Below are 12,839 nucleotides of genomic sequence, written 5' to 3'. Positions count from 1 at the left end.
ATTATTGAGGGGAAATTGGTGACCTGCTGTCCCCAGGAGACTGGTCCTGTGATGTAGAACCTCTCTCAGCCATACCAGAGTGGGTGTTGGAGGAGCTGGTAATGCACCCAGTTACACAGAATAAAAATACCCTATGCTCTATACCAAGAACTATCTCTGAAACTGTATAGTGCACATGCTGTATGGATGATGAGTCTTGCATCTCCATCTCTCAAGTGTACAATGGCCTGTACTATTGAAATTGCTCTTGCATTGCCCTCTCTTGGGTGGGGAGTTTGTTAGTTGGACTTGTTTAAGTTAACTGCATACACTCTGTCATTTCACTATATAAACATGCATTCCTTTCTCCTTGGGAATAAGGCATGTGTGGTTTGGCCCCTTCTTGTCTTTGATTTAGGGAAATGCTTTCCTGCAAGGAGCATCTAGTGATCTCTAGATACCCTGCCCCAGGCTGAGGGTTTCATGGTCAGGGCTTCCTGTCACCGGTGGGTAAAGTGCCTCTTCGAGGGAACAGAATTGGGAAGCCCCTGCTTCCATGCATCTTGCTACATTGTCCAGGGTCAGCTGCTTTGTTTATAAAGCAGACATTTGGTTTCTTTTTTAAAATATTTTTTTTAATATTTATTTTTGAGAGAGAGAGAGATCATGTGCGAGTGGGGGAGGATCAGAGAGAGGGAGACACAGAATCCAAAGCAGGCTCCGGACCTGAGCTGTCAGCACAGAGCCCGATACCAGGCTTGAACTCATGAGACGTGAGATCATGACCTGAGCCGAAGGGCGACTGAGCCATCCAGGCACCCCAAGGTTTCTGATGACTTGGATGAGTTGGTATGATTCCACTTGCATTTGATATATCTCAATTAGCTTTGAAATTGGTAATTAGTATGTCTCTGTTGGTTCTGAACTTGAGTATGAAACAGAGAGCCATGATTTATTGATCCTTCTCAAAACAACCCATGAGAGCTGTGGTTTCTTTTCCAGCTTTTCTTGTGGCTGATGGCATATAGTGGTGGGCTGGCTGACTTCTGAGACATACCAGCTTGTGACTGGAGAGCAGCACAGAGCAGATGATGCCAGCCCAGCAGCCACGACCTTCATTTCCACTAGCAATGTGTACTGACGCAGAAACTAGCAGCAACATGTTCAGCTCTGCCAAGGTCAAAGCTCCTGGGGCCATTTCCCAATTATATGAGGCCGCACCCCTCCAGCAGTCACAAGAACCTCTGTTTCATAGGCCTGTGGGGAATAGTTGTATCTAACTGCCATTCCCAAGGTGTAAACAAGCAGACTTCTTGGAAACTTTTCTAAGAAAGTTCTCTAGGGAATTGATGATTTTTCCCATTCAGGGGTAGATGGTGCATGAGTCACAAATCACCAGAGGCATCCTTGCCTCACCCAACTCACCTGAGATTATACTGTAACAATAGGGACAGAGACCCATCAAAAGCAACCAAAATTTTGATGTAAATGCCATTTTGGAGAACTGATTAATATGTCAAAATATTCAACTCCCAAGGCATAATAAAAATAACTTGAGTTCTCTGTAATTTTAAGATTTAACATTCAAATGATTGATTTAAATTCTATCTCATAAAATCCTCTTTAAGCCTGCTCCCTTTTTCTGGGGGTTTTGGATGACTTCTTTGCCAGGCCCTGAATTTGCATGGGCCAGAATTCATAGCAGCAAACCACATGTTTTGGAAGCTTGGAGGCTCATGGGTTATTCTCATAACGACACTTGCATCTGCACAGCACCTGCCATTTTTATAACATTAAAGAAAGTAGGAGGTCAGTGAAGAAATGGGCAGAAAACATGAATAGACACTTCTCTAAAGAAGACATCCGGATGGCCAACAGGCACATGAAAAGATGTTCAGCGTCGCTCCTTATCAGGGAAATACAAATCAAAACCACACTCAGATATCACCTCACGCCAGTCAGAGTGGCCAAAATGAACAAATCAGGAGACTATAGATGCTGGAGAGGATGTGGAGAAACGGGAACCCTCTTGCACTGTTGGTGGGAATGCAAATTGGTGCAGCCGCTCTGGAAAGCAGTGTGGAGGTTCCTCAGAAAATTAAAAATAGACCTACCCTATGACCCAGCAATAGCACTGCTAGGAATTTATCCAAGGGACACAGGAGTACTGATGCATAGGGGCACTTGTACCCCAATGTTCATAGCAGCACTCTCAACAATAGCCAAATTATGGAAAGAGCCTAAATGTCCATCAACTGATGAATGGATAAAGAAATTGTGGTTTATATACACTATGGAATACTACGTGGCAATGAGAAAAAATGAAATATGGCCTTTTGTAGCAACGTGGATGGAACTGGAGAGTGTGATGCTAAGTGAAATAAGCCATACAGAGAAGGACAGATACCATATGGTTTCACTCTTATGTGGATCCTGAGAAACTTAACAGGAACCCATGGGGGAGGGGAAGGAAAAAAAAAAAGAGGTTAGAGTGGGAGAGAGCCAAAGCATAAGAGACTGTTGAGAACTGAGAGCAAACTGAGGGTTGATGGGGGGTGGGAGGGAGGAGAGGGTGGGTGATGGGTATTGAGGAGGGCACCTTTTGGGATGAGCACTGGGTGTTGTATGGAAACTAATTTGACAATAAATTTCATATATAAATAAAAAAAAAAAAAGAAAGTAGGAGGCCAGAGATGTGTTTGGTGGGCAGTCACAGCCCCCTGCTTTGTGGTTTAAGAGAAGCACACTTGCCACACCCAGGCAGAAGTGCTTAGTTAAACACCTTATTGCTCATTTCCTCTGCCTGTGATGGTGACCCTCTGTATAAGTTCATCCTCCCAGTCTGGTATTGCTTTTAGTCAATTCTTGACAGGGTTTATCTTAGCCTGGGCTCCCTAGCAAACAGATCCTGAGATATACAGAACATGTGCTCACCTTTTACTGTGAGTACCATCCAGAGAAATGAGGAAATTGGGAGGTTAGGCAGGAAAGGGGGGAGTGAATAGAACAATGTCAGCTGATTTCTGGGTGTGGCTGGCAAGTTCAGAGAGGCCTTAGGAAGCCTCTGTGCCTCTGCACTGTTGACTCTGAAGAGGGACAGGAGAGGAATGTACCCATATCTCCCATCACCCATGGGTCAAATTCCCCCTGTCCAGCCCCAACCTTTCCATGCATTGTCATTCCAAACTTTCAAAGAGAGATGTTTGAATGGCATCAGATGGCCTCACCCCTCATCAACAATTGGGAATTTTTGGAGAGAGTGACTGAGGAGCAAGTTGTGGGTGGAAGTGGCATGCTGCCCTTTTGTGCTCCCCCCAAAAAAGGGACTGAAGCCACTGCTACAGCCTGCAGCAACTATGGCAGCAGGGACCCAGCATCATGACCCCAGGGTTTCACAGGCTGGGTCCTGAGACTGGGTCTGGGGAGTAGTCTGGCTCAGTATTGTTTTGACATAAGTGTTTATAAAGACATCACTGAAGACTAATTGGGAAGTACTCAAGCCACATGATTGAATAAACTACATAAAATCAATTGTTAATGGATATGACACAAAAAGGCATCATGCAGATCTCATTAATATGGTCCTTGTGTGAACCTGACAAATCCCTGCACATGGAACTGTGAGTGTGGGGCAGGTAAGGTAAGTGTCTTCATTGTGGCCCTTTCATTTTTATTTTTTCCATTTTTCTCCAACTTTATTAAGGAATAATTAGAATATTTAAAGTGTTCGTCCTCTTATGGCTCCGCTTCCAGGAAGTCCATGGGCTATAACACATCACAGGGTCTGTTTCTGCCATATTTGAGATGCGTCACGAATTTTGGGGATGAGAACACACAACCCACACATGCACACACTCTCTCTCTTATACACACACACATTCTCACTTATACTCATACACACAAGAGTGTTAGATTAAAGTCCTTATTTAATTAGCCAAGGATACAACACTTTATCAGAGGTGAGGCAGCCATGGGATGGAGGATGTAGTCTGTGTGTTTCCACATACCTTTTTTGCTTGGACCCAGAATCCTTGGAGGCACATAGCTGCACATGGCACTCCAGTCGTGGTAAGGTCTTGCCAGATTTGGATAGCCCAATTCTTTTTTCTTTTGTAGATTTTAACCTTGACAAAATTTCAAACCTACAGAAAATTACAGGTTTAGGGTGGTGAACTCCTTTAAAACCCCTTACCCTGATTCACCAATTGTTTACATTGTTTACAATTTGTTTACATCATTTTCTGCATGCATATTTAATGTTATTTTTCTGACCCACATGAGAGAAGGATGGAATTATTGTGTGATTTACCTCTACATATTTCTGTATATGTTCACAAGAGCCAAAGCATACACATTGTTACTCACAGTATAATTATAAAAAATGAGGAATTAAAAAAATATTCAAGTATAACTAACATCCAGCATTTTATTAGTCTCAGGTATATAATATAAAGATTCAACAGCTGTATACATTACTTGGTGCTCATCAAGATAAGTGTACTCTTAATTCTCTTTATTTTAGCATGCCCTGCCAGGTTTTGTGTGATAACATGGGCCAGGAAGAGGAACTGCTGAGTATTGCCAGAAAGCTTGGAGAAGGTTGTGGCCATAAAGAACACAGAAGGGGTCCTTGACCTTCTGAAGAACTGAACTGCTGTCAGATGTCCATCCACCTATTCCAGACAACCAGGATTGGAATTGCTGCTAATGGGGTCCACAAGCACTGCTAGGACAAAAAGGTGGTGTCCTTGGTCAGAGTCCTCATCAGAAACTGGAGCTATTGAACTCCCCTGGACCTCCCAAAGAAGACAAAGGAGAAGAAAGAGACAAATCAAAGAAAGAAAAAGGGCTTGACTGTTCCCATCAGAAACCAGAGGCAGGACTTTTTCCACCAAGGAAAAAAACAAGGACAAGAGCCCAAAGACAGGAGAGACTCTGTGGACTCCAAGTCTTCAGCCACCTCCTCTACAAAAAGGCCATCGATGGAAGGATCAAACAGCAGCAACTCAAAAGCAGAGACTCCAAAAACACCCAGCAGCACCTCAATCCTTACTTTTGCCCCCTCCATCTATCTTCTGGAACCCTACTATCCCATAGGGTACTCTGTGCAGGATAAGTGTGTGGAAATGCCCTCAGCAGCCCTGAAGGCTGATGACAATTGCAAGGAGCCAACTGTGACAAGAAGTCATCAGAAATTGAAGATCATATCTATTAGGAGCTCAAGAGCACTGACATGAAGTACTGGAACCAAGTTCACAGACAAATAAGCAAACTTGTGGACTCCAGGAATCCAGTCTGAGGAATAATGTGCTCAGTGGGGCCATCTCTGTTGTGCTTATTGCCAGGATGATGACAGAGGAAATGGCCAGTGATGAGCTGAGAGAATTGAGAAATTCCATGACCCAGAAGGTTACCTGTGAGCATCAGATGGCCAAGATGTGTTGCACCACCACTGACCTCTTCCAGTGCAGTAGATGGAAGAACTGTACCCAAAACTAGGTGCAGACATGCAGTGCTGAGCCCATGAATACCTTTGTCTTATGTAATGAATACGGCAGTCACTGGAGTTTCTGATGGAACTGCCAGCCACAATTTCACTGAACAAGATGAGGAAGAACAAACAGAAAGTATTTCACTTAGCATTATACCTATAGATCTCTCTATGCCATTGCAAATGGCAAGATATTATCCTTTTTATGGCTGAATAATATTCCATTGTATTTATATACCACGTCTTCTTTATCCATTCATTCATCAATGGGCACATGGGTTGCTTCCATAACTTTGCTATTGTAACTGTTGCTGCAATAAACATAGAGGTGCATATATCTTTTCAAATTAGTGTTTTCATTTTCTTTGAGAAAATACCCAGTAGTATGGTAACTAAATTTAATTTTTAATATTTTGGGGAACCTCCATACTATTTTTTTGTATGTGTATGTTTAATTTATTAGATTGCCAAATTTCTCCAAAGTGGCTGTACAGTTTGCATTTCTGTTAGCAATTCATGAGAGCCCCAAGTACATATTTGTCATCACTTGGCATTTTATCTCATTACGTTGTTTGTTTTTGTATTTTATTGAGATATAATTGACATACAACCTGTTAATTTCAGGTGTACAACCTAATTATTTGATGTATGCATATATCATAAAATTATTACCACGATAAGTCTAGTTAACATCCCTCACAACACAGAGTTACAAATTTATTTCTTCTTGAGATGAGAACTTCTAAGATCTATTCTCTAAGCAGCTTTAAAATATCAGTATAGTGTTATTAACTGCAGTCACCATGCTGTACAGTATATTCATGGGCTTATTTATTTTGTAACTGGAAGTTTATACATTTTTATCACCTTCACCTGTTTCTTTTATCCCCCATTTCCCACATTTGGCAGCCACCAGTTTGTTCTCTGTATCTATGAGTTTATTTTTTGATTGATTGTTTCTGAGATTCCATATGTAGATGAAATCATATAATATTTGTCTCTCTGACTTATTTTTACTTAGAATAATGCTCTGAAGTTACATCCATTTTGTGGCAAATGGCAAGATTTCTTTCTTTTTGTGGCCAAATAATATTCCTTTATGTATAAAATATTTATGCATTCATCAAACCATGGCCTCTTAGGTCGCTTTCATGTCTTGGCTATTGTAAATAATGCTGCAATGAACATGGAGATGAAAAGATCTGAGTTAGTGTTTTCCTCTCCTTTGGATAAATGCCCAGAGGTAAAATTCCTAGAATCTTTAGAGTTCTAATTTTTTGAAGAACCTCTCTACTGTTTTACATAGTGGCTGCACCAGTTTACACTTCCACAAACAATGCACAAACATTATCTTTTCTCCACATCCTTGTCTGATATTTCTGGTCTTTCTGATAATAGCCATTTTAGCAGGTGTGAGGCGACTCATTATGTTTTTAATTTGCATTTTCATAATGACTAATAACATTGGGCACACTTAGAGATTTATTTGCTGTCTTATATCTTCTTTAGTGAAGTGTCTGTTCATATCTTCTATAATTTTTCTGTTGTGTTTGCCTTTTTGAGTTTTGAGAGTTCTTTATATATCCTGGTTATGTATTCTGGAAGCAAGTACTTTTACAGATGTATCTTCTGCAAACATTTTCTCTTGGTCTGTGGCTTGCCTGTTCATTCTCTTAACTGTGTCTTTTATAAAGAAGTCTAAACTTTTGACTAATCCAATTTCATAATTTATTAAGTTTTTAAATGGATGAATGAATTACAACATGAACTTAGTGTTGCTAAAATGTTTTTGCCTAACCCAAGATCATAAATATTTTCTCTTTTCATTCTAAAATTTTTATAGTTTTGGGGTTTACATTTAGGTGTCTGACAAATTTTGTGTTTACCACAGTTTGTTTATTTACCCACTGAAAGACATCTTGGTTGCTTCCTGCTGTTTGGAATTATCAATAAAGCTACGATAAACATAAGTGTCCGGGTTTTGTGTGGACATTTTTCAATCCCTATGAGTAAATACCAGTGAGCCTGATTGTTGAATCATATGGTAAGACTATTATTAACTTTGTAAGAAACTGGCCAACTAATCTTTGATAAAGCAGGAAAGAATATCCAATGGAATAAAGACAGCCTCTTCAGCAAGTGGTGCTGGGAAAACTGGATAGCGACATGCAGAAGAATGAACCTAGACCACTTTCTTACACCATACACAAAGATAAACTCAAAGTGGATGAAAGACCTCAATGTAAGACAGGAAGCCATCAAAATCTTCAAGGAGAAAGCACGCAAAAACCTCTTTGATCTTGGCCGCAGCAAATTCTTACTCAACACATCTCCAGTGGCAAGGGAAACAAAAGCAAAAATGAACTACTGGGACCTCATCAAAATAAAAAGCTTCTGCACAGCAAAGGAAACAATCAGCAAAAGTAAAAGACAACCAATAGAATGGGAGAAGATATTTGCAAATGACTTATCAGATAAAGGGTTAGTATCCAAAATCTACAAATAACTTATCGAACTCAACACCCAAAACCCAAATAATCCAGTGAAGAAATGGGCAAAAGACATGAATAGACGCTTCTCCAAAGAAGACATCCAGATGGCCAACCGACACATGAAAAAATGCTCAACGTCATTCATCATCAGGGAACTAAAAATCAAAACCACAATGAGATACCACCTTACCCCTGTCAGAATGGCTAACATTAACAAATCAGGCAACAACAGATGTTGGCGAGGATGTGGAGAAAGAGGATCTCTTTTGCATTGTTGGTGGGAATGCAAGCTGGTGCAGCCACTCTGGAAAACAGTATGGAGGTTTCTCAAAAAACTAAAAATAGAACTACCCTATGACCCTGCAATTGCACTACTAGGCATTTATCCGAGAGACACAGGTGTGCTGTTTTGAAGGGACACATGCACCACCATGTTTATAGCAGCACTATCAACAATAGCCAAAGTATGGAAAGAGCCCAAATGTCCATCGATGGATGAATGGATAAAGAAGAAGTGGTATGTATGTATATATATATATATATGTATATATATATTATATATATGTATATATATTATATATATGTATGTATATATATAATGGCATATTACTCAGCAATGAAAAAGAATGAAATCTTGCCATTGGCAACCACATGGATGGAACTGGAGGGGATTGTGCTAAGTGAAATTAGTCAGTCAGAGAAATACAAAAATCATATATCGTCACTCATATGAGGACTTTAAGAGACAAAACAGGTGAACATAAGGGAAGGGAAACAAAAATAATATAATAGCAGGGAGGGGGACAAAAGGGAAGAGACTCATAAATATGGAGAACAAACTGAGGGTTACGGGAGGTTTGTGGGAGGGCGGATGGTCTAAATGGGTAAGTGACATTAAGGAATGTACTGAAATCATTGCTTCACTATATACTAATTTGGATATAAATTTTAAAAAATAAAAAATAAAGTTAAATTAAAAAAAGTAAATCAGTTGAGTATGACATTTCTAAAGGAGTAACCTGCTATCATAATATTGAGTGCTAGATGATTGTAGAAACATACTTTCAAAGTTCTGATGAAAATGATTTTTAACTTAGAATTCTATACTCTGCCAAAATATAAAACAAATGTGAGATCAAAGTAAAGATATTTTCAGATACGAAAGACAGAAATCTGTTTCTCACAATGATATATTCTTTTATTCTATCTCAGCAATAGAAAATAATTTTTACTTACACTCATTCCAATTAAGCTTAAAAAAATACATTCTCTGCCTCCTTTGCAGCTATGGATGGCTATATGATTGCATTCTGCCAGTGATTTGTAGTGGATGTGTTGTGAGGGGAGTTTCATGGAGATATCTTTAAAAGAAAGAGAATTTTCTTATTCTTCCAATTTGTAGATCTAGTGGCTGGAGCTCTAACATTTATTTTTGTTTCTTTGGCTTTCTTAAGAATGAAAGCCATAGATGGAGGACAGTGGAAAAGAAAGATGACAAACTATGTCCTAGTTGTAAATATGAACCCACCATACATCTTTGTATTGCCTACCTCCAAAATTCTGTTTGTAATAGAGAAATAAAATTTTAACTTGCTTAAAAAATGTCCTTTTGTTGTCTTCTAATTAATATAGCTTTTGATAAGAGGCTCTTTTGTAATTAATATCTTTTTTTCCTGTTATGTAATATGTCTTTTTTCCTCTGGTTCCTTTAAGATTTTCATATTATATTTGGTGTCTAGCAGTCTGAATATGGTGTTTGTTTGTTTATTATTATTATTTTAATTTACATCCAAATTTGTTAGCATATAGTGCAACAAAGATTTCAGGAGTAGATTCCTTAGTGCCCCTTTCCCATTTAGCCCATCCCCCCCTCCCAGAACCCCTCCAATAACTCAGTTTGTTCTCTGTATTTATGAGTCTCTCACGTTTTGTCCCTCTCCCTGTTATTATATTATTTTTGTTTCCCTTCACTTATGTTCATCTGTTTTGTCTCATAAAGTCCTCATATGAGTGAAGTCATTGTCTTTCTTAGCATATCCCCTCCAGTTCCATCCATGTGGTTGCAAATGGCAAGATTTCATTCTTTTTCATTGCTGAGTAATACTCCATCACATATACATATACCACATCTTCTTTATCCATTCATCCATCGATGGACATTTGGGCTCTTTCCATACTTTGGCTATTGTTGGTAGTGCTGCTATAAACATGGGGGTGCATGTGTCCCTTCAAAACAGCACACCTGTGTTTCTTGGATAAATGCCTAGTAGTGCAATTGCAGGGTCATAGGGTAGTTCTATTTTTAGTTTTTTGAGAAACCTCCATACTGTTTTCCAGAGTGGCTGCACTAGCTTGCATTCCCACCTCTGTACTATTTTTTTGCAGCGATTGCCTCATATTGTGTTCCCACCATCCATGCATGAGGGTTCCCCTTTATCCCACTCTTTCTCAACCCATGTTATTTTTTGTCTTTTTTATAATAGTCACTCTGATAGTTGTGAGGTGATATCTCATTGTAGTTTTGACTTGCATTTCCCTGATGATTAGTGAAGCTGAGCATCTTTTCATATGTCTGTTGACCATGTGTATGTCTTTGGATAAATGTCTATTCAGGTCTCCTGCCGGTTTTTTTTCTTCTGCTAATTTTAATCAGATTAGTTCCTACCACCCCCACTCATGTTGAGTTGTGTAAGTTTTCTTTTTATAAAGTTTGGATATTAACCTCTTGTATTGAATACATCATTTGCAAACATTTCCCATTCAATAGGTTGCCTTTCCTTGTTTTGTTGATAGTTTCCTTCGCTGTGCAAAAGGTTTTTATTTTGCTCTAATCTCAATAGTTTAATTTTGCTTTTGTTTCCTTTGCCTGAGGAGACATATCTAGAAAAATGTTTCTACTGCCAATGTCAAAGAAATTACTGCTTATGTTTTCTTGTAGGAATATTATGGTTTCAGGTCTCACATTTAGGTCTTTAATTCATCTGGAGTTTATTTTTGTGTAGGGTATAAGAAAGTGGTGCAGGGGGCGCCTGGGTGGCTCAGTCGGTTAAGAGTCCAACTTCGGCTCAGGTCACGATCTCGCGGTCTGTGAGTTCGAGCCCTGCGTCGGGCTCTGGGCTGATGGCTGAGAGTCTGGAGCCTGCTTCTGATTCTGTGTCTCCCTCTCTCTCTGCCCCTCCCCCGTTCATGCTCTGTCTCTCTCTCTGTCTCAAAAATAAATAAACGTTAAAAAAAAAAGTGGTTCAGTTTTTTTCTTCTATGTGTAGCTGTTCAGTTTTTCCAGCAACATTTGTTGAAGAGAATCTTTTCCCGCATTGTATATTCTTGCCTACTTTGTCATAGATAAATCAACTATATATGCATGGGTTCACTGGCACAAAATAGACACATATATCAATGGGAAAAATAGGAAATTTAATATTAATACCATTTTCTAGTAAATGTCAATGTCTTCAACACTACTCATTATCAGTCTTTATCCTCCATCTGGATCCAAGCATGGGGGATGTGTTACATTTACTTGTCATGATGCTCTCTCTCTTACTCTGGAGCAGCTTTTCAGTCTCTGTCTTTCATCACCTTGACATTTTTTTAGGAGAACAGGCTAGTTATTTGAACAATGTCTTACACATTTAGATCGCCCTGACACATATGTGGCAGGGACACCCTGGAAGTCTAACAAGTTAGGAGGGAGAGCCCAATGGATGCAGCACCTTCCAAGAGATGCTACACTACCTGGCCATGCATGTAAGTGTTAGGGTTTGTTCACCAAATGCTGGTACTCACAGTTCTAGAACCAAAGACAACATCTAGAATACAATATCCAGTAGAAGGTGGGACAGGGGTAAAGCAGAGCCAGGACATAGGAGCCCTGATGACTGTCTCTGCCTCCCGCCTTCCACCCCCACAAAGCCCATCCCTTCACATTCTACTGAACTCAGACTTCATCCCTCTTCTTCCAAGGTATTCTGAAACAGAATTTGCTCCAATGGCTGCAATGAAAATCCGTTCCTCTGCAGCATCAAGGCAGCTCACTTGAGACTGATCGCTGCCCTGGGTTAGTTCTGACAAACCAAGAATCCCTTTCCACCATTTCTCCTGGTTCAGACTATAACACTCTGAGCCTTATGCAGTCATCTTCAGAGTTCTAGATATTTCTACTCCCATTTGCCACCATGGGGTGCTATGCAAATGCAGACACTTGTGGAGACAAAGCTATCCCCCATGAGCTCTATGAAATCGTTTTCCTTTGGAAGGAAAATAACCTTTCCTGGTCTGGACGTGTTGTCACAATCTCTCCCTTCTTCATGTTTGGATGCTCATCATTTCATGTCATATCACTTCCTCCCCAATGCCAGGATCACAGGAAGATTAAGACCAGGGCACTGCTACCTCAGTAGGTTTCTTGCTTGATGTCTTAATGACCATTTGTTTTTCTGTGTTTCTTCCCCAAGTCTTGATTTTCTATATTCTAGCTCTGTTTTCCTGACATCATTAGTTTTAAGTGACCTCATTCTTTTGGGGAGGATAGTGCATTTTAAAATGTTTCACACTCATTATGTACATTGATTTCCTCAGTTCCCCTGGAGGCAGATATTCTCACTCTTATTTCCCAGAGAGAAGACAGATGGGAGAAGCCAATGCAAGCCCAGTTCTCACAAAGCAGGTTGAAGGGAGAACCAATCTTACCACTTCATGTGGTAGAGTCTTTTCCACCTCACGTAAATTGCTATTAAGAATAAAGCTAAAAGTCTAAAGAAGCAAATAGTAAACAACCTATAAAGGTTTGATGGCTGATGTGCTGACTGATCACTTGTTTTCAGGTTTCTCACTTAGGTCACTGCATATTAGGGAATCAGTTAGTGCTTCTGTTTATT

At 39.7% G+C, this 12,839-nt stretch overlaps 1 pseudogene; it reads left to right on the top strand.

The window, feature by feature from the left end:
• Positions 1-4,529: 4,529 nt before the first annotated feature.
• Positions 4,530-5,553, top strand: LOC121011968 (transcription elongation factor A protein 3-like; annotated as a pseudogene).
• Positions 5,554-12,839: the final 7,286 nt, after the last annotated feature.

The sequence above is a fragment of the Herpailurus yagouaroundi genome, unplaced genomic scaffold, assembly GCF_014898765.1.
Source record: "Herpailurus yagouaroundi ecotype Mexico unplaced genomic scaffold, PumYag 196, whole genome shotgun sequence".
Taxonomy (NCBI): domain Eukaryota; kingdom Metazoa; phylum Chordata; class Mammalia; order Carnivora; family Felidae; genus Herpailurus; species Herpailurus yagouaroundi.
Note: the sequence above shows the minus strand (reverse complement) of the source record. Positions and strands in the feature narration are given on the sequence as shown.